Genomic DNA, 21796 nt, shown 5'->3' with positions numbered 1-21796 from the left:
GTACTTTATTTTATTCGAAGGTAAAAAAAACACTATTTTTTAAGACGTGGCGGCTTTTTTCACAAAGTATTGGTAGTAAATGATAAATGGGTTGTACTTGTATAGCGCTTTTCTACCTTCAAGGTACTCAAAGCGCTTTGACAGTATTTCCACATTTACACACACATTCACACACTGATGGCGGGAGCTGCCATGCAAGGCGCTAACCAGCAGCCATCAGAGGCAAAGGGTGAAGTGTCTTGCCCAAGGACACGACGGACGTGACTAGGAAGGTAGAAGGTGGGAATTGAACCCCAGTAACCAGCAACACTCCGATTGCTGGCACAGCCACTCTACCAACTTCGCCAGTAGCAACTTCCTTGTTCACTTACTGCACAGGTGTCAAACTCAAGGCCCGGGGGCCAAATTTTTGTATTTTATGTGGCCCGCGAAAGCCTGGAAATAATATGATATGCTTAATCTTTTCTTACTAAATATATTTGTTCTTTCCCTTTTGACAATAAAAATTGTGTACTGCATGCAATTGCATATCTTTTAAAATGCAATATTATCAAAATCAAAATATTATATTATCACGTACTCCAAAAATATTTTTTGTTAAAATAAAGATAAATACTGTACTTAAATATCTGCTTGACTTATTATTTCAAAACAAATTATTCATCAAGATTTTACGGTTAAATTCCACCGACTTGAGTGTTTTACCGTAAAACCAACTTTGGTACTGTTTTTTTTCCATGTACAGTAAGACACTAAAACATTAAAAACAAACAAAAAAAACCATTAAAACAACAAGATTTTACGGTAAAAAAACAAAAACTGGCAGCTCTGTTGCTTGAATTTTATTGCTGAATTTTATTGCTAAAAACAGCCATTCCATTCCATTTATTAAATTTTTTTATATGCTGTAAAATAAAACCCACTGCTTTTACTGTAAAATTCTGGTGGCTGAGCTGCCAGTTTTTAAAGTAACATTTAAATATTTTTTTTGCAGCTTATGTAAAAAAACATATTGTTAATGTATTATATACTTTATATACACATATATTCATATATTACTCATTGTTAAAAGCGGCCCACTGAGGGCAACCATAACGATGAAAAGGAGTTTGACACCCCTGATTTACGGAATCCAATTACCTTCCTTTTTTGTCACTTTATCGAATTGCGCATGCAAGTGAAGTTATACTGGAGTCTGATAAAGATCACATTTTACTTGTAGTGTTAAGAGTCAGCTGGAATAAAAAAGTCAGATAACAGAAAACTCCGATTTTCGCCACTTTGGCCTGCAGTGTAAACCAGAGTTCCCCAACCTTTTTTTCACTAGCGACCGGTTTAATGTGTGCATGATTTTCACGGACCGGCTTTCTACGTGTGGCAGATAAAAACAGCCAAAAAATCAGCATGAGAAATTAACCTTTGGCTACAATCTGGCACATTAAAATGTTATATGTCCATTAATGTGCATTTTCCCATGTACTATAACAAAAGACTTGTAGTATACACTATATTGCCAAAAGTATTTGGCCACCTGCCTTTACTCAGATATGAACTTGAAGTGCCATCCCATGGAATTGTCCAAAATATTTTGGTATCCTGGAGCATTCAAAGTTCCTTTCACTAGAACTAAGGGGCCAAGCCCAACTCCTGAAAAACAACCCCACATCATAATTCCCCCTCCACCAAATTTCTCACTCGGCACAATGCAGTCCGAAATGTAACGTTCTTCTGGCAACCTCCAAACCCAGACTGGTCCATCAGATTGCCAGATGGAAAAGTGTGATTCATCAGTCCAGAGAAGGCATCTCCACTGCTCTAGAGTCCAGTGGCGACATGCTTTACACCACTGCATCCGACGCTTTGCATTGGACTTGGTGATGTATGATTTAGATGCAGCTGCTCGGCCATGGAAATCCATTCCATGAAGCTCTCTGCGTACTGTACGTGGGCTAATTGGAAAGTCACATGAAGTTTGGAGCTCTGTAGCAACTGACTGTGCAGAAAGTCTTTGTTTGCACTATGCGCTTCAGCATCCGCTGACCCCTCTCTGTCAGTTTACGGGACCTACCACTTGGTGGCTGACTTGCTGTTGTTCCCAAACTCTTCACTCTCTTATAATAAAGTTGACTTTGGAATATTTAGAAGCGAGGACATTTCACAACTGGATTTGTTGCACAGGTGGCATCCTATGACAGTTTCACGCTGGAAATCACTGAGAGCGGCCCATTCTTTCACAAATGTTTGTAGAGACAGTCTAAGTCAGGGGTTTCCCAAACTACGGCCCACCAGCGTCCAAAATCAGGCGCGCGGGAAGTCCCAAGTATAAAAAAAATAAAATAAAAATTCTGTATTTTCTTATCCACTTTGTACCGCTTGCTACTCACGGTGTCTCCTAGCCGCTCAGGCAAATCATATTGTCTAAAAATGCATTTTCTCATCGATAACGTGACATCATCGCGTGCGTGGAAAGTGCGCTATATATATATATATATATATATATATATATATATATATATATATATATATATATATATATATATATATATATATATATATATATATATATATATATATAATTATATATATATATATATATATATATCAGTGACGTGCAGTCAGGGGAGGCCTTACGTGCCATCATGGAAAGAAAAAAAATGTAAAAAGAAAAAAAAAAAATTAAATTGTTATATGTATCCAGTGATTATACTATAAAGTTATTTTCCATTTAACTTCACCAGTTTTAGATTATTTGTATTCAAAATCGCTGAATTTTCACATTTTCCGTTCAAATACTGAGAAGAGACTTGCGGTGAATCACCAGCCAGATGAGCCTCACCATGGATTGCCCAATGACTCGGCTAACTGCTGGCCTGCTGTGCAGTGAGACCGTATTGCTATATGAATTATATTATACATTTCCATAGTTTAGTTAGCTGAGGTATATAATGTACAGTGTATTTTGTCAACAACTGTATGTGTGTAACGTATTTCTTGTGCTGAGCAATCATAAAACGGCTGCGAAGACGCACTGGCTGAGGCTCGCAGTAATCCCGCCTCATGGTGGTAGAGGGCGCTAGTGATCCCAGGGATCATTTTTGCGACTACTCGGCTGCAGAATAAGTGACAACAAGCAGCAACAGTTAGCGATCGTTTATTTTTTCCTCTCGCCTGGACTTTTAACATGGAGGATTACATATCTAAAATAAAACAGTTTTCTAAACTGGACTTTCAATCAAAGCAGGAGGTAATAATTAAGGGAATATCTCTTTTAAAACTGAAGAAAGATAAGGAAGACTTCTTTAAACAACTTATCGATGCTTTTGTTCAGAAGGAGTGGAGCATTGACTTCATTTATAAGTAAAGGTAAGACCATAATAAAGTTTTTTTTAAATTAAATGTGCTTTTTTGTGTGCTACAGTTTGTATGTGTAAAGTTAAAGTTAAGTTAAAGTACCAATAATTGTCACACACACTCGGTGTAATGACATGTGTCCTCTGCATTTGACCCATCCCCTTGTTCACCCCCTGGGAGGTGAGAGGAGCAGTGGGCAGCAGCGGCGCTGTGCCAGGGAATCCTTTTTGGTGATTTAACCCCCAATTCTAACCCTTGATGCTGAGTGCCAAGTAGGGAAGAATGATGGTATGAGCTTTTAAACATAACTCGTTAACTGCTGCCAATCAAATGGTGAATAAAATACTCTTTAGGGTTCATATGTTTGTAAATCTGACTGTGATGAAGTCAGTGCCTCACCAGCCATGAACCTCACCGCACGTCACTGATATATATATATATATATATATATATATATATATATATATATATATATATATATATATATATATATATATATATATATATATATATATATATATATATATATATATATCGGCCAAATTGTTTAAACCCAATACGGCCCCCGAGTCAAAAAGTTTGGGGAACCCTGGTCTAAGTGATTGATTTTATACACCGGGCCAAGTAATTAGGGTACCTGATTCTCATCATTTGGATGGGTGGCCAAATACTTTTGGCAATACAGTGTACATCTATAAACAAGCTTATTGGTGTGTTTAGTGGGACAGGCAAAAGTTTAGTCGGAGAGTTTATAAATTCATTGTTGTTACCGTGCGGCCTGATAGCAATTGCGTCACCAGACCGGTACCAGTCCCCGGACCGCTGGTTGGGGACCCTGGTGTAAACAGAGTCTTAACCAACACACCTGCTTCCAATCAAATAATCACATGCAAGAAATGGCGCGGCTAAATTGGGGCGTGGCTTCCAGAGAGTACAGGAAGTGAAGCAGAAAACATGAGTTTCACTTCATTTATTTTCTGACTGTCAATGTTGTTTTGCGAGTAATGGACAAACCACATTCTTAATAATTACAGTAATTTTAAGGAAGTATTTTTGAGGAATGAAAAAAAACTTGTAGGTATAAAACAATTTAAAGTGTGCTGCAAAAGTAATTTTACGCTTGCTTAAGTGATTATTTAATTCCCTCCCCGCGACTTACAAGGACCTATTCAAAAAAAGAAAAGAAAAAAAAGAACATGCACTAACGTGTTTTGAGCCTTCATTTTTTTTCTCCTCGCTGCATTCCGCCCCACCCCTCGCAAACATCATCACTACACCAGCGTACCTAAAATCAGGAAGCGCCGACCCACGCCGTTGTTTTCCCTTTCCTCATTTTGTTTCCCTACACATTTTATTTTTTTAAACAGCAGCGTCGAGACAAAAGGGAGAAAGGTGGACGTATTTCATGCTGACGACCACCGACTATAACTGACAGCGAGACTCCGCTGTGGATGCAGTGGATGGTCTAGCAGAAGGGTACGTGCTCACATTCACTCACTATAACCAACTATGGTGACCAAAAAGCTTGGTAAAGACACACAAATATGATGTCAGTGTGTCATGTCCATATGCTTTGATTGCGACATGACTGCCACGTTTGTGGTGGACGGCATTAAACACGTCATCCACCGTCGCCTTGTTTACCACGCCAGCCATACGTCGCGTTTTTGCAACAACAACAAAAAAATACGTATTTTGACCGTTAAATCATCCATCCATTCATCCATTTTCTACCGCTTGTCCCTTTTGGGGTTGTAGTTTATATTACTTACTTTAGTTCTTCATAATTTGTCCTCCCACTATTACTACAACTAGGTGGGCGATACTATACATTCTGGTATCAAACTGATACCAAGGAAATACTATGTACAGTATTGCTGATGCCGATAACAATATCGTTTTTCCTTTTATTTGTTGTTCATGATTATAATGGTTGTAAAACCCCTGACAAAGAGTCTATGTCAACACACTCGTTTGTCAATACATGAACAATAATTGTTGTAAAACCCACAACAAAGAGTCTGTCAACACATTTGTGAATACATTAACAATATTTGACCAAATACAAGACAATGTAACAATATCAGTTCAGTTCAGTTTCAGTTTATTTCGAACATGCATATACGATACAATGTAATGCATCACACAATTCCAGTTGTTTCATTACAGCACGTCCGAAAAGGAGTAGGAAGAAGCAGATCTTATTTAATCCTACCCCTTTTCATACCATAGCAATTGTATCCAATTTCCTTGTTCTCTGTAACAGAACAGTGACAAATAATAAATAAATAATATACCATAGTAAGCATACAAATATTAAATACATAATCTTTGTCTCAATATAAAAAAAAAGGGTTGAAGATGTTCATCATAATTCTTGTTCTGTGTACTTTGTGAACAACTTTAGTATGAACCGTCATTTAAACTGAATCATATTGGTGCTTCGTTTGATTTCTTTGGGTAATCCGTTCCATAATTTAACTCCACATACTGATATACTAAAGGTTGTACGAGCATACAAATGTTTTAAATTAGATTTTCATCTAAGGTTATATTTCTCCTCTTTTGTTTGGAAGAATTGTTGTACATTCTTGGGTAGCAGGTTATAGTTTGCTTTGTACATCATTTTAGCTGTTTGCAAATGTACCAAATCGTTGAATTTCAATAATTGTGATTTAATAAATAAAGGCTTTGTATGTTCTCTAAATCCAACATTATGTATTATTCTAATTGATCTTTTTTGTAACACAGTTATTGAATGAAGCGCACATTTGTAGTTGTTTCCCCATATTTCTACATATAACTCAGATATGGTAACACTAGCGAGCAGTAGAGAATATAAAGGGTTTTTTGGTCTAGAACATGTTTTGCTTTATACTGTATCAGCAAAGTAATGTTATTTATGTTTACATACATTTTGTTTGAGTGAAAAATCAAAAGATCAAAATATGTCAACAACAGTAAAAACTACTACTGGGCCTAAGAAAACATTATCTGAATTTGTTAATATAGCAACACAGTTGTCATCGACTTATAGGCTTAACTGTAACTTAACTCGGTGACACAGCTCTTGACTCAACACGCTTCTATCTCAAATCCACCAACCATTAAAATTAATTCAATCAATTCATTCCATGCTTGACCCCCTAAAACATCACATTTTTAACATACCTTTTAAAAAAGAAAAACACATTTTTAGATTAAAAAATATAGTATGGAACACAATCCAATAAAGTGTTCTGCAAACAACTAAGGTAGTTTTAATAATAATAATGTATATAATTTACTTTTGAAAGTGGACTTCTAGAGTATCTCCTTCGAGTTGCTTCTCCGTCAAACACACCATCAGCAGCCCTTCCATATTTTCATGGACACATGCTTGTTGATTTCTTGGCTGTCGTTAGACTCATTCTGCTTCAGTATATTGCAGAGTAGCAGGGATACCGCTCAAACTATTTTGCCAAGTCCACTAAACCTGTGATTCCCAGTCTCTTGGCTCCATCTAGTGGTACGCCAAAGAATAATTAAATTAAATATTGTAATGGCGTGACTTGAGCCGTTATCAAAGGTTTATCAGCCTTCAATGGACTACTGCTGGCTGTAGTCGACGCCAACAACACAAACAGAACCGTCTTACTCCGTCATTTATATCCCTTTCCATGGCTCCCAGCCAATCAACATGCAGAACGCATGTAAACAAAAACAAACATTATCCTCATCCTTATATTCAAACACAGTGTTACTGTTCAAACTGTGTGTAACATTACAGTGGGCAAAACTATTAAATATACTTGTTAAATTAAACCTTTGCCCTGTTTTTAATGAATACTTAGGCCTACTACGCTACTGTATTTTAATGTTGGTCATTATGGTGGTACTACTAGAGCAAAGTGTTTTCTGAAGTGTTTTTTTTTGGTGATAAAGTTAGGGAACTACCGGACTATACTATCTGTCATGTTTTTGCTGATTTCCTTTAATTTAATGAATATTATCCGCTTGTTCTTCTTCACACTCACTTTCTTCCTTCCGGTGCCTAGAAAACAATGAGTTATGTCAATCTTTAGCTATAAGTTAATGCTAGCGAGTAAGACCAGATGCTTTGGGTAAATCTTATGGGGTTCACTGTGACATTTGATACGCCAACTAATGGCGGAAATGCTTGCAACTCAGATGTTTGCTTGCATCTTACAGCAAAACAATTAACCGTGAGACAGCTCCTATCTCAAAACACTTTTAATTTGGGACACTCTTAAATTGAGGCACCACTGTATATAAATGTATGCAATATATTTGAACAACAAAAACACAAGATATCAAAATGAAAATAAAAATTGAAGGGAACTTCACACTGGTATTGAGTCAGATGCGGTATTGATAATACCGATATTTGTATTGATCTGCCCACCTCTACTACAGTATTAGTACAGCACTATAAAAAACTACCCATGGTGAAAAATCTATGCATGAATTGGGCACATATGAACACCTCAAATAAAAACTGATGTTATTGTCGACAGTTAATTTTGATTGTGTACCAGTATATTTGAAATGTTTCAATGTTTTGCTGATTATCTTGACATCCTGTATCATGGTACACACTTGATAATTGAGTGATCTTAAAATGTAACTTTCTCCATTGTTTCTAATCTTTAGTTTAAATTTTCTGTTAATTGGAGCCATTATTTAGTCATTGTAAAATGCATTAAATTTTTACATTAAAATGGATATAAAAAAAACTAAGCTGGTGTTGCATCACAAGTACATGTGAAAGTATCTCTCTATGGTGTGATATCTCACACTTCAGTGAAAATATGATTATACACTTTTGTTTTGGCCAGTGTATTGACACTGTAATAATCTACCCTCTGTTTATGATATAGCAATGTATATTTTGTACAGAATGTGAAACCAAAAACCAAAGAACATTTATGACTCGTAAAAATACATTTTTGGAAGTTTTACTACTTCCTCTCAAAAACAGAGTTTATTCTAACAGAGAGAGAGACATAATATCAACCAAAACTACAGACAAAAATAATGTAATATAGGTTTTTGAATACATTTGCATTAGATTTAGTGAAACATGTCACAAGCCAAGTGTACTTGGTAAAGTACCTTGTTAGTATAGCTCAGATATTTCTTCTAGTTGGTCACCAGGGGCCGTATTCCTAAAGATTGTTTTAGTGCAAAAAGTTGCGCCTCATGGTCAAATTTTAAGAAAATTCATGATATTTCGGCCCTGTGATGAGGTGGCGACTTGTCCAGGGTGCGCCCCGCCTTCCGCCCGCATGCAGCTCAGATAGGCTCCAGCACCCCCCGCGACCCCAAAAGGGACAAGCGGTAGAAAATGGATGGATGGATGATGTTTTCTTAGAATTTCCCCTAAAAGTGAAGAGTAGATCCTTTTAAAGATAGAAACTATGACTAAAGAATTATGTCTCTTAAGTAAATTTTAGGGTGAGATCTGTGAAGAGGCCTTTTAAGCGGCTTCGGAGTTCCCCAAGCAGAGGACAACATGGCGGACGAAACAGGCAGGAGAGATATTCTCCAAACACTGGATGACAGTGAATTAATGAAACGCTATAGATTGGATCGTGCAGGAATCATGTTTGTGGTTGATCTCATTAGAGATGCATTTACTGTATTTTTCAGACCATAGGGCGCACCGAATTATAAGGCGGATTAAAGGGGTCATATGATTTTTTTTTTCTACATTTAAAACACTTCCTTGTGGTCTACATAATATGTGATTGTGGTTATCTGGTCAAAATGTTGCATAGATTATGTTTACAGACCATCTTCAAGCCGCTTGCCGACTGTTTCTTTAGGATGTGTCATTTTGTGGGCGGTCTTATTTACGTGGCTCCATTTGGACAGCGTCTTCTCACTGTCATCTTTGTTGTATTTGTAGTTTTTAGTGTCTCGATAGCGAGTCTACTGACAGATATAAGTTGGAACTGTACGCTATTTTACATTAGAAATGGCAACAGTGGAGGATGATCACCCCACAACAAGAGGATAAAAAAAAAAAGGAGCTTAATGACTACGGTGTCGGCGTGGGCTACAGTGGCGGACTTGCGCAAATTTTCGGGAATCAAGCACATCCCAAATACGCATCAGCAGGAACCAACAGGTAAGAAAAGTTGGTGTGCATAATATACTGTATAAGCTATGGTGCGGCTTTGTAGCTTACCAAAGTCGTACTAAAACATTTAGACAGATTTTTGAGCGCCGTGTGTAATGTTCAATATTCTCAATGAAACATCAAAGTTTTGGGCTTGCTTTGTCAGCGTCATTTATTGAACAGGTGTCAACTTAGGTTAACTGTTATGTGTGACTGGTCACACTTATCATTACACCATGTACCAAATACAATTGTTTTGAGGTCAGTATTCACAACCAGAGTTAAAGGCCTACTGAAACCCACTACTACCGACCACGCAGTCTGATAGTTTATATGGCCGGGTTAACTTATAAAGTGCAATTTTAAATTTCCCAGGAAACTTCCGGTTGAAAACGTCTATGTATGATGACGTTTGCGCGTGACGTCGATGGTTGAAGCGGAAGTATTCGGACACAATGTATCACAATACAAACAGCTCTGTTTTCATCGAGAATTCCACAGTATTCTGGACATCTGTGTTGGTGAATCTTTTGCAATTTGTTTAATGAACAATGGAGACTGCAAAGAAGAAAGCTGTAGGTGGGATCGGTGTATTAGCGGCTGGCTGCAGCAACACAACCAGGAGGACTTTGAGTTGGATAGCAGACGCGCTATCCGACGCTATCCGACGCTATCCGACGCTAGCCGCCGACCGCATCGATGATCGAGTGAAGTCTTTCGTCGCGCCGTCGATCGCTGGAACGCAGGTGAGCACGGTGTTGATGAGCAGATGAGGACTGGCGTAGGTGGAGCGCTAATGTTTTTATCATAGCTCTGTAGAGGTCCCGTTGCTAAGTTAGCTTCAATGGCGTCGTTAGCAACAGCATTGCTAGGCTTCGACAGGCGGCACAGCATTAACCGTGTGGTTACAGGTCCAGTGTTTGGTAGTATTGTTGATCTTCTGTCTATCCTTCCAGTCAGGGGCTTATTTCTTTTGTTTCTATCTGCATTTAAGCACGATGCTATCACGTTAGCTCCGTAGCTAAAGTGCTTCACTGATGTATTGTCGTAGAGATAAAAGTCACTGTGAATGTCCATTTCGCGTTCTCGACTCTCATTTTCAAGAGGATTTAGTATTCGAGGTGGTTTAAAATACAAATCTGTGATCCACAATAGAAAAAGGAGAAAGTGTGGAATCCAATGAGCCCTTTTACCTAAGTTACGGTCAGAGCGGAAAAAGATACGTCCTGCACTGCACTCTAGTCCTTCACTCTCACGTTCCTCATCCACAAATCTTTCATTCTCGCTCAAATTAATGGGGTAATCGTTGCTTTCTCGGTCCGAATCTCTCTCGCTGCTGGTGTGAACAATGGGGAAATGTGAGGAGCCCTTCAAGCTGTGACGTCACGCTACTTCCAGTACAGGCAAGGCTTTTTTTATCAGCGACCAAAAGTTGCGAACTTTATCGTCGATGTTCTCTACTAAATCCTTTCAGCAAAAATATGGCAATATCGCGAAATGATCAAGTATGACACATAGAATGGATCTGCTATCCCCGTTTAAATTAAAAAAATTCATTTCAGTAGGCTTTTAATCCGTACATTACGCGCAATGGGTTATAAGGCGCACTGTTGGTTTTTGAGACAATGAAAGGCTTTTAAGTGCGCATTTAGTTAGAAAAATATGGTATTTTTCCAACCCAACGCCACATTGCAATACCACCCGAAATGAAAGCCAAACAATGCCACGTGCACATGGACAACATTTATTTAATCTGATCATCATTCTGATTAGAAAAAAAAAAGATCTGATTATGACATGCACTTTCATGCATCACACCTTAAATCGCAATACTTTACCTTTTAGTTTGTTGTTTGCAAATTACTTTCCCCAAAAAGTAATTGCGTTAGTCACTCAGTTACCTCATTGTATGAGTAATTAGTTACTCGGCAAAGTAACTATGACGTTATTTTTCATTTTGTTATTTTATACACTATTACGTTCAATAACGTCAAAGATGTTTATATCAACTGATTAAATGCATAGAAATAAAAATGTATAAAAAAAACTAATATTCTGTAAAGTAACAAAGTTAAAGAGGACTCTGCACTTCGCTAGACGAATGCCACCGAGCAACGACTAAGTTTGTGGTCAAAAGTTTGCGTTTTCGATAGGTGAATGAATGTTTAATTGTATTCAGAAAAGTTGCATGTTTTCCCGCAACTAGATTTTCTCTCAGTCATTATATTATACAGGTGAAAATCATAAAATTAGAATGTGGTGTAAAAGTCTATAATGTCATTAACTTCAAATGTGAAACTAATCTGTGTTATTAACTCATTACATGCAAAGTGAAATGTGTCAAGCCTTTGTTTGTTACACTTTTGATCATTATGGCTTGCAGTTTTTAAAACCTTACATGTTCTGACATTTTCAAAATTGTCATAAACTGTAGGCCATAATCATCAAAATTATAACCAATAAAGGCTCAACTTATCTCACTTTACATGTAATAAGTTAGTATATGTTACTAAATGTTACTTTCTTGTGTGATTTGCACATGATTAAATTATTCTGAAGAATACACATTTCTTACCGGTATATATATTTACAAAAAAAAATAAAAAAATGTCTATGCTAGGTATTTGCCTCTTGAGACCTCACTGTAGGCTGTCTAAGGTCATGTTACCACTAAACTAAACAAAATTGATCACCTTTTCTCCTCCTTTTTTTTCCAAAATAAGAATTGATAAGAAAGAGAACCGTTAAGGAACAGAATCTTTAAGCAAAATCTAAAATGGAATCGGAAACAAAAACATCTTGTTAATTCCCATCCCGAATGATCAATCCAAATTCTAAAATGTGATGAATCTGACTTAAAAAATGGCTGCATTTGCTCTGGGTTTGGGTTAGCAACAGCAACAAGTGTTATGTCGGCATTTGTTGATGTGAGGTGCAATTTGAGTTGAGTGAGGCAACACGTTATTCCTGGACATAGCGTGCATAGTACATAAACATTCTTGCCTTTAATTTCAATGAGTGAGTAGTTTGCAGTTTGAGAACTCTTACTTTATATTGACCTAACTACAGCTCATCGCAATTATCGTGGTCTTGTTGTGTCAGTCAGAGCGTGCAGTGAGACAGCATAAGCAGGGCATGATCCGCCCATCCATTCAATAATTTTTAACCATTACAAGACCCTTGCCTTTTTCAGAATCATACTATACACCACAATTTGAGCTCTTCCAGTCACCTCCATTGTGAGTGGATTGACTTTTATCTTGTATTTGTTCCATTTTCAAACTGCCAGCAGTGGTTTCTTTCTCACCAAGCTTGTTGCTAAAGTGACTGTGTGCTTTATGGCCACATAACGTGTCTTTGTGCAACATAATTATTGACTACAAGAATACTTACTTCACTCAATCAAAACCAAATGAATTCACAACCTTTTATTTTATGTTTTTTTCTTTGAAATTGTTGTATATATTTTTGTAGTCTTTTGCTATTAAAATAAACAACAATCTCAGATGTTTTTTTTTCCAAGGGAGCAAAACTATTGACAAATGAATAGGGAAGAAAATAATGCTTTCCCTCACTATAATTTTTTTTCCAGATTGTGTTATGGGTAGGAATGTGCCAATCGATTGGCCGCCAATCACTAACGGGCGATTAATTCTCTACATGATTGCCATTGCCGATTATTTTGCCATCACCTTTAACTCCTTCATGACTAAAGTACTGTATTTTTAAATTGTATTTTACAATGCAAGTGCAAGGTTCATGATGATTAATATTCTGATTTGGGGATAAGCACCCCAAAAGTTCACATCTTATATTTTTCCCAATAGTGGACCCATTTTGGAATTTCATATTACTTACTCCACAGACAACTGCAATTCCGTCCAATCCTATATATTCAATAGTCCAAATTCATGTGTTTTATTTTCCAGATAAAGTCTGAAGTTTGTATGAAAAGGAAAACAAATGTAGGGTAATAGATCCAAGGGTAAATGCGGTAGCTCGCCATCAAAAACCCAAATTAGCATACAAATAGGCTATAAACTCAGTTAATATTTTGCTACTGTCATTATGATGAATAAATCCATTCCTATACATCAACCAATCAAAACCACATTTCATACAGCACTATAAATACATGATCATTTTTAATAATCATTCAATAGATTACTCATAACCTCATGGTAAGGTTACTTTAAATTTACATAAATCTAATTCCATTAGCATTGAAGTTTTTTTTATTGAATGTTAACAACTGGGAAATAAATATGACAAAAGTTTTCATTCAGAGGAGCAGTGGTCACCAGCAAGTTACAATCATACTTTACTGACTGACAGAATTGAAGTGAAGTGGTGTGCTTAGAGGGAAGTATTTTTTGCATGTAGTGATTGTTGTTTCTATGCATGGTCTAAAAATAAGTATTTTACATGCACTTGGCTGCTCATATGGCTGCAGCCCAGAATGTCCTTTTGCCAGGCAACGCTCAGCAAACGCTTAGCTTTGATACAACCTACTGGGCTTGTAATCCTCACCTTTTTAGTAGATGAGGGATTTTCATTTTTGAAGGCATTAAATGCTGTGCTGCATGGCGCATGATAAACACACGGTCATTCACAACTTTTAATATCCTGAGTTTGATTTAAAAACAAATTGTCTCCCACAGAGAGATTTTGTGGAATTATATTGGATTACTGACAAACAAGGACGGCTGCCAGAAGTTGCAGCTTAACCTTCACATAGTTTTAGGCCAAGGCTCTGTTTTCCGGTGACGACTTAGCTGTAAAACTGCAGGAATGCATTCCTTTGAAATTCACAGGATTTGTCTCAACACACTCAAGGGAGATTATATGCTTTGGCATTCCTTTCGCTTTATGAACTTGTAGATTTATACTAATTGATAGAAAGCATATTATGACTTAAGCTTTCTCAAAGTTCCCAAAATTAAGTTTGAATGTGAACACGCCGCATAGGATATTCATTGCGCATGAGTCAACTTTCATCATTTCTTCCTCCCCCACGTGTGCCGCTTCTTGGTCAACAGGTTGAGTCACATTACCTGCAGTATGAACAGCCCCAGTGCAACTACGCTATTGTTGTTGTTTTTCTGACTGGTGCTGCCAGGCACACTACATCCTGTTTAGCACACCTTGAAATGTGGCAGATACCCTAAGCAGATGGCAACAATTGAGTATTTTCCCTCCAGATTTATTTGAAGAGGTTCTAACTTGGCTTATTAGACACCAAACCCCATGTGAAATGACTGTGCTTCTCTATTGGAGAGTGTTATGCTTATTCCTCACACATGAACCACAAGGGCACCCTTGGGAGAAATGTGAGGTGCCCATGCATAACAAAACAAAACAAATAAATGCTTGAATTAACAGCACATATGTGGCACTGGGAGTTTAGTTCTTAACATGCCGTACAGTATAGTATAGAGTATAGTATATTATAGAGTCATGATTGCTTATTGTTGAAACAATAATTTGTTCCCCTGTTGAGTTTGCACATTTACCCTCGTACAAAGATATGAACATTCTGACACATAAGTGTACATAAAGGAGGGAAATCCATAAGAAACAGTACCTTTTTATACCCATTGATGATGCATATGGCTGTTTTCTGCGAGTAAGTGTTGCGGTTCGTCATTTCTAATTTAGAATAAAATATGTACATATAAATACATATGTTAAAAAAGAGCAGGAAGAGGAAGGTGGGTGCAACCCTGATAATTTAGAGTATCTGTGGAGGACAACCTGTGCTTCTCACCAGACAGTCACAGCTGACCAATCATTGAGATGACAACCTCTGCTTGTTGGCTTCCGCTCAAATTTTATTCACCAAACCCACACTGCAAATGTGTTAATCAAATGTTCATAATGTTCATATGGCTTCAACGACGGCCAACACGTTTTTAAAATTTGATTTGTTGAGTTGAAACAGTGTCTGCAGGACTGCTTGTCATAGACAGTGCCTTTGGACAACAACTCTGTCAGGCTTGTTTGGTGTGATTTTATTTTCATCACTTTGTGGTTTTGAAGTAACATCAGTATATTGTCGCGTTTTAACACTGTTTTTGTACTGTTTGTGCCGCGTCTTCAAGTGAAAGAAAATAATAGACGTGTTCACATTTCTTGCAACAATTCGTTGGCAGCATGTTTTGCAAATTACCGTTGTTTGGTGTTACTTTTCTTAATCCAAACCAAAACTCAGCTTGTTTGTGCATGACTTCTTGTCCCGCACAAACACAAAATAAATGTACTTTCAAAATATAATACTCAGTATTTAAGGCAGATCATATTTTTACAGCTTGAAATGTCCTAATGGGCGGGGACAGACCTGGAGTCAACTTGCCAAGTTTTTCAGATGGAATTTCACCCCTTTAACACAATGGATGAAGACAACTAGATCTGACACTAGGGTGAGAGAAGCAGTAGAGTGGTCAGCGAGAGTTGACTGAGAAGTGTGTGTGGTCGCTCGCCAGGGATCTTGTTACAGCTAGGTTTTTACTTGCTACACATACAAAAATATAGTAATTGTTTAGCAAGGTAAAAAAAAGTACTGTCACAGACTTGGAGATGTTCCGCCGCATTGCCGTTCAGCAGCCGTTATGTATTTTGTGGAAATCTGGAGTCGCACATTTTACAACGGAGCTTCTGCGACGCCAAGTGTTGTGATATTCTACTGTTTTATAATATTTTTGTATGAAAATAAAATCTTACATAATAGGAAAATGAAACAATTGTATGAAAATTAACAAGTGGTTGTTTAATTTTTGATAAACAATAGAGAATTAAATTGTACGATAGACATTCTTATGTCATTCCTGATATGTATCGTTATATCGCACTTCACTATAACAAACTTGCTCAACGTGTCTGTTACAAAGGCAAATGTGACACATTCTGGAGCCACACATTTTTGTGTATTAGCATTTTACTGTACGATAAAGATGGTATACAATTCAGCGAAGCGCGGAAACAAACGTGGAGTCAATGAAAATGGAAACAAAGATCGGGGGCTACCATACTTTTTTGACGGACTGCGATGTAGTGAGTGGCAGTTTCTACCATTAGCAACATGGCTTTTGACAAAACTGTCACAGTGGTTAGAATATGTAACTCACGGTCATAAAATCCAAGTTAAAATACTTATTAATTTTAAATTTCCCGCTAAACGTCCGGTTGAAAACGTCTATGTATGATGACGTATGCACGTGACGTCAGTAGTTAAACGGAAGTATTAGGACACCATTGAATCCAATACAAAAAAGCTCTGTTTTCATCTAAAAATTCCACAGTATTCTGGACATCTGTGTTGGTGAATCTTTTGCAATTTGTTTAATGAACAATGAAGACTGCAAAGAAGAAAGTTGTAGGTGGGATCGGTGTATTAGCGGCTGGCTGTAGCAACACAACCAGGAGGACTTTGACTTGGATAGCAGATGCGCTATCCGACGCTAGCCGCTGACCGCACGGATGATCGGGTGAAGTCCTTCGCCCTTCCGTCGATCGCTGGAACGCAGGTGAGCACGGCTGTTGATGAGCAGGTGAGGGCTGGCTGGCGTAGGTGGATAGCTAATGTTTTTATCATAGCTCTGTGAGGTCCCATTGCTAAGTTAGCTTCAATGGCGTCATTAGCAACAGCATTGTTAAGCTTTGCCAAGCTGGAAAGCATTAACCGTGTATTTACAGGTCCATGGTTTAATAGTATTGTTGATTTTGATCCTTCCAGTCAGGGGTTTATTTATTTTGTTTATATCTGCATTTAAGGACGATGCTATCACGTTAGCTCCGTAGCTAAAGTGCTTCACCGATGTATTGTCGTGGAGATAAAAGTCACTGTGATTGTCCATTTTGCGTTCTCGACTCTCATTTTCAAAATGATATAGTATCCGAGGTGGTTTGAAGTACAAGTCCGTGATCCACAATAGAAAAAGGAGAAAGTGTGAAATCCAATGAGGCAGTTTGTACCTAAGTTACGGTCAGAGCGAAAAAAGCTGCTTCCTGCACTGCACTCTAATCCTTCACTCTCACTTTCCTCATCCACGAATCTTTCATCCTGGCTCAAATTAATGAGGTAATCGTCGCTTTCTCGGTCCGAATTGCTCTCGCTGCTGGTGTAAACAATGGGGAAATGTGAGGAGCCTTTCAACCTGTGACGTCACGCTACTTCCGGTACAGGCAAGGCTTTTTTTTATCAGCGACCAAAAGTTGCAAACTTTATCGTCGATGTTCTCTACTAAATCCTTTCAGCAAAAATTTGGCAATATCGTGAAATGATCAAGTTTGACACATAGAATGGATCTGCTATCCCCGTTTAAATAAAAAAAATCATTTCAGTAGGCCTTTAAACCTCATCTACTTGTGATTAGGAGATTTATGTTGTTCACCACTTGTTCTGCTGTGATAGGCAGATGGATTTGCTCGATGTCGTTTTGTAAATTATCAAGCCATACTTAAAACTAATTCGCTCATGGTAATTGAAGTGGAACAATCAGATTCCTTAATTTAGGTGTAGCTGTCCATGTCTGCAATATTCTAATATCAGAACATTTAACAAATGAACGGTTTTGTATCCGTGTTATGTCCGTCACATATAATATTACAACATAGGTGGTGATAGTAATGAAATAATGTACACTCCTGGTCACTTATAATCATATATGTGCAGTTAATCTAAACAGAAAGAGGAGATAACACTGACACTCTGGTCGCAGCATGTATTTTTGATGACCTAAGTTGCATCGATCAAGTAGATAATGATGAAATGTGAGAGCTGCAGAAAAGGAAACCAAAACAGGCGATGGACATGTAATTTAGATTTGATTATTTACAATCAAATGGGTATTTATAACTAACATTTCATCATGTCAAAATTAAAAGTGTTTATGAAACTGGATTTTAATCACAGATTGTACAATGTATAACAGTGAAGGGTAAACCAGATAAAATACGTCTCTTGTGCTACATGTTAACACTTCCTCTTTGGCTTTGTAAATTACAGGACGCTGTGTGTGGGAGACGAAAGGGTATGAGGGGCCGTTAGGGACATTATTCAGAATTACCTCTTACATACACAACTGAAATGCTCTCACATAAACAACTGAAATCTTTTTCTTTTATACACACTACTGAAACACTCTTTTAAACACTACTGAAATGCTCTTACATACACTACTGAAATGCTCTCACATAAACAACTGAAATCTTTTACTCTAACACACCCTACTGAAACACTCTTATAAACACTACTGAAATGCTCTTACATATACTACTGAAACACTCTTATAAACACTACTGAAACACTCTTATAAACACTACTGAAATGCTCTTACATATACTACTGAAACACTCTTATAAACACTACTGAAACACTCTTATAAACACTACTGAAACACTCTTATAAACACTACTGAAATGCTCTTACATATACTACTGAAACACTCTTATAAACACTACTGAAACACTCTTATAAACACTACTGATTAATATATTTCTGTTCAGAGAAGTTCCATGAATCCAGAGGTTGTTTATTCCGTCCTTGTTGAAATGGTCATGCAGCTGTGTGGTGACTCTGAAATAAGAATGTAACAATCAGATCACATGAAAACAGCTAAGACAATATACGTCATACAGGGAAATGCATTTGTAGACAATATGATTTGCCTGAGCGGCTAGGGGACACCAAAAAATGGATTAGAAAAGACAGATTGAAAATAATAATACAAATGGATTTTTTTTCCCCAGCGGGCCGGATGTTGGACTTTGGAGGGCCGTAACCGGCATGCGGGCCGTAGTTTGGGAACCCCTTATCTAGTCGATAAGCGCTAAATAAATGCAATCCATTATCATTAGTATATGATTAGCTACTGACGTAACGCGACGTGACTCACATTTCGACATGTTACCATTGTAGCTCACTACAATGCCATGTTGTCTTACATTTCGTGTGATTCAACAATCATTTAGAAATAAATATTGTCTAATTACCTTTTCCTCCTTTTTCCCCGATGTCCATGAACTGAAACGTTGCATGTGTGCGGTGCAAACTCGCAATGGAACGAGTGCTCCAGGCTGCTTGGCTGTGTGGCCGCTCAGGTGCCGCGTCCTGCGGGGGGGACCCACGGCGGCAGCGCGACCCTTGTTGCATTGAAAGTGTTCTTATATTCTCCGCTGAAGCCCTCAAATTATGAAGTGGAGCTCCAGCCTCGGTTAAGCTACTTGTCGGCAGACATTTTGTCCACAACTTGGCTTTAAAAAAAAACAAAAAAAAACTTGTCTGAAAAGGGGCGGGGATTATACCGGAACCGGAATGCAACATCGCTCACACACACTAGTAAGATGCTCTTACACATCGTGGTAAAATGCTCGTATACACAATGGTAAGATGCGCTCATACACATAACTGAAATATTTGCACACATACTACTGAAATTGTTGTCCCTTACACACACGTGTAAAAAGCACACACACACACGGGTGAAATCCGTTTATACATACTAGTGAAAAATAATTCCAGGTATGTGTGTGTGTGCGTGAGACCAAAACGTTTTAGTAGTGTTTATAAGAGTGTTTCAGTAGTGTATGTAAGAGTATTTCAGTAGTGTTTATAAGAGTGTTTCAGTAGTGTATGTAAGAGTATTTCAGTAGTGTTTATAAGAGTGTTTCAGTAGTGTATGTAAGAGTGTTTCAGTAGTGTTTATAAGAGTGTTTCAGTAGTGTATGTAAGAGTATTTCAGTAGTGTTTATAAAAGTGTTTCAGTAGGGTGTGTGAGAGAAAAAGATTTCAGTTGTTTATGTGAGAGCATTTTAGTAGTGTATGTAAGAGCATTTCAGTAGTGTTTATAAGAGTGTTTCAGTAGTGTGTATAAAAGAAAAAGATTTCAGTTGTTTATGTGAGAGCATTTCAGTAGTGTATGTAAGAGGTAATTCTGAATAATGTCCCTAACGGCCCCTCATAAAAGGGGGACACTTTGTTCGCGCATGTGTTTGCTCATTTGGGAAGTAATGTTGCAAAATTGTAATGGTTGGCTTTTATTACACATGCCTGCTGATCTACACCTCTTTCTGCTTTTCTCACTTCATTATGCAACTGTCTTTTCTTGCAAGTCTTTGCAGGATTGCAGCTCTGATTGTGTAACATCCAGGATTGAAACTGGAATGTAAGGAATAATGTTTATTCACACAGAGTCCATGTATTGTCTATCAATGCCCAACACGTCATTTTTGGTCTGCAATACATTTCAGTACGCCACTAAACTGAACACCTCCTAGCCTCTGGCAATTAGAGTTTTCTCCCCATGTACAATAAGCAGGAAGTCTCAAGTTTTAATTTGGGGGCGGCTTGCTGGTTCTTTCTCCGACTGTTTCTGTTCTACCACCAGCCCACTCATACATTTTTTAAGCACAAAACAACTGCTTGATACATTTTTTTTGCTGTAAAAGGTTGTGCTTTGTGAACATCAATAATGCTGCTGAAGTTACTCTATTATTTATTGTTTTGTACTAGTATTTAACAGACCGTGGATATCAGTGATTTATTAGACAATCTTTGATGTCCTCATCCTTGATAGAATTGTTTATTTTATACCCAAGTCTTCAGCACTTTAGTAGTTCACAAATATGGATATTTAAAGGCCTACTGAAATGAATTTTTTTTATTTAAACGGGGATAGCAGATCCATTCTATGTGTCATGCTTGATCATTTCGCGATATTGCCATATTTTTGCTGAAAGGTACCGCGTATCCAACTCAAAGTCCTCCTGGTAAGAGTCTCTGTTGTCCCATCTCCACAAGCATGCATATCCAACTCAAAGTCCTCCTGGTAAGAGTCTCTGTTCTCCCAGTTCTCCACAGGCCAATGGTAAAGCTTGACTGTCATCTTTCGGGAATGTAAACAATGAAACACCGGCTCCGACGTAGCCGCTATGTGTTTGTGTTGCTGCAGCCAGCCGCTAATACACCGCTTCCCACCTACAGCTTTCTTCTTTGCTATCTCCATTGTTCATTAAACAAATTGCAAAAGATTCACCAACACAATTGTCCAGAATACTGTGGAATTTTGACCTGGCCAAGGTCACTCTTGGCAGGACAAAGTTACAGAAATACATATACGGACAACAAAAACAGCAGCAGTCACACCACAAGCCATGTTGTGGTTTTCAGCGCTACCATATCGAGTCTAATGACTGATATGTTAGAACTATACGCTACTTTTTATTATAAATGGCAACAGCGGAACATTTGAGCATTTATGTACATCTATGAGCCAGTCTACCTCACAGCAGGAGAATAGAGAAAATTAAGGAACTTTATTGACT

At 37.7% G+C, this 21796-nt stretch overlaps 1 protein-coding gene across 2 annotated transcripts in view; it reads left to right on the top strand.

Moving 5' to 3' along the window:
* The first annotated feature begins 4278 nt into the window (after positions 1-4278).
* Positions 4279-21796, top strand: part of LOC133660260 (myelin basic protein-like) — a 74738-nt gene continuing 57220 nt past the window's right edge. For both annotated transcript variants that reach the window (XM_062063570.1, XM_062063569.1), the window contains exon 1: positions 4279-4827. The gene's annotated coding sequence lies outside the window, so the exon portion shown is untranslated. The remainder of the gene's footprint in view (positions 4828-21796) is intronic.

The sequence above is a fragment of the Entelurus aequoreus genome, linkage group LG11 (assembly GCF_033978785.1).
Source record: "Entelurus aequoreus isolate RoL-2023_Sb linkage group LG11, RoL_Eaeq_v1.1, whole genome shotgun sequence".
Lineage (NCBI taxonomy): Eukaryota > Metazoa > Chordata > Actinopteri > Syngnathiformes > Syngnathidae > Entelurus > Entelurus aequoreus.
Note: the sequence above shows the minus strand (reverse complement) of the source record. Positions and strands in the feature narration are given on the sequence as shown.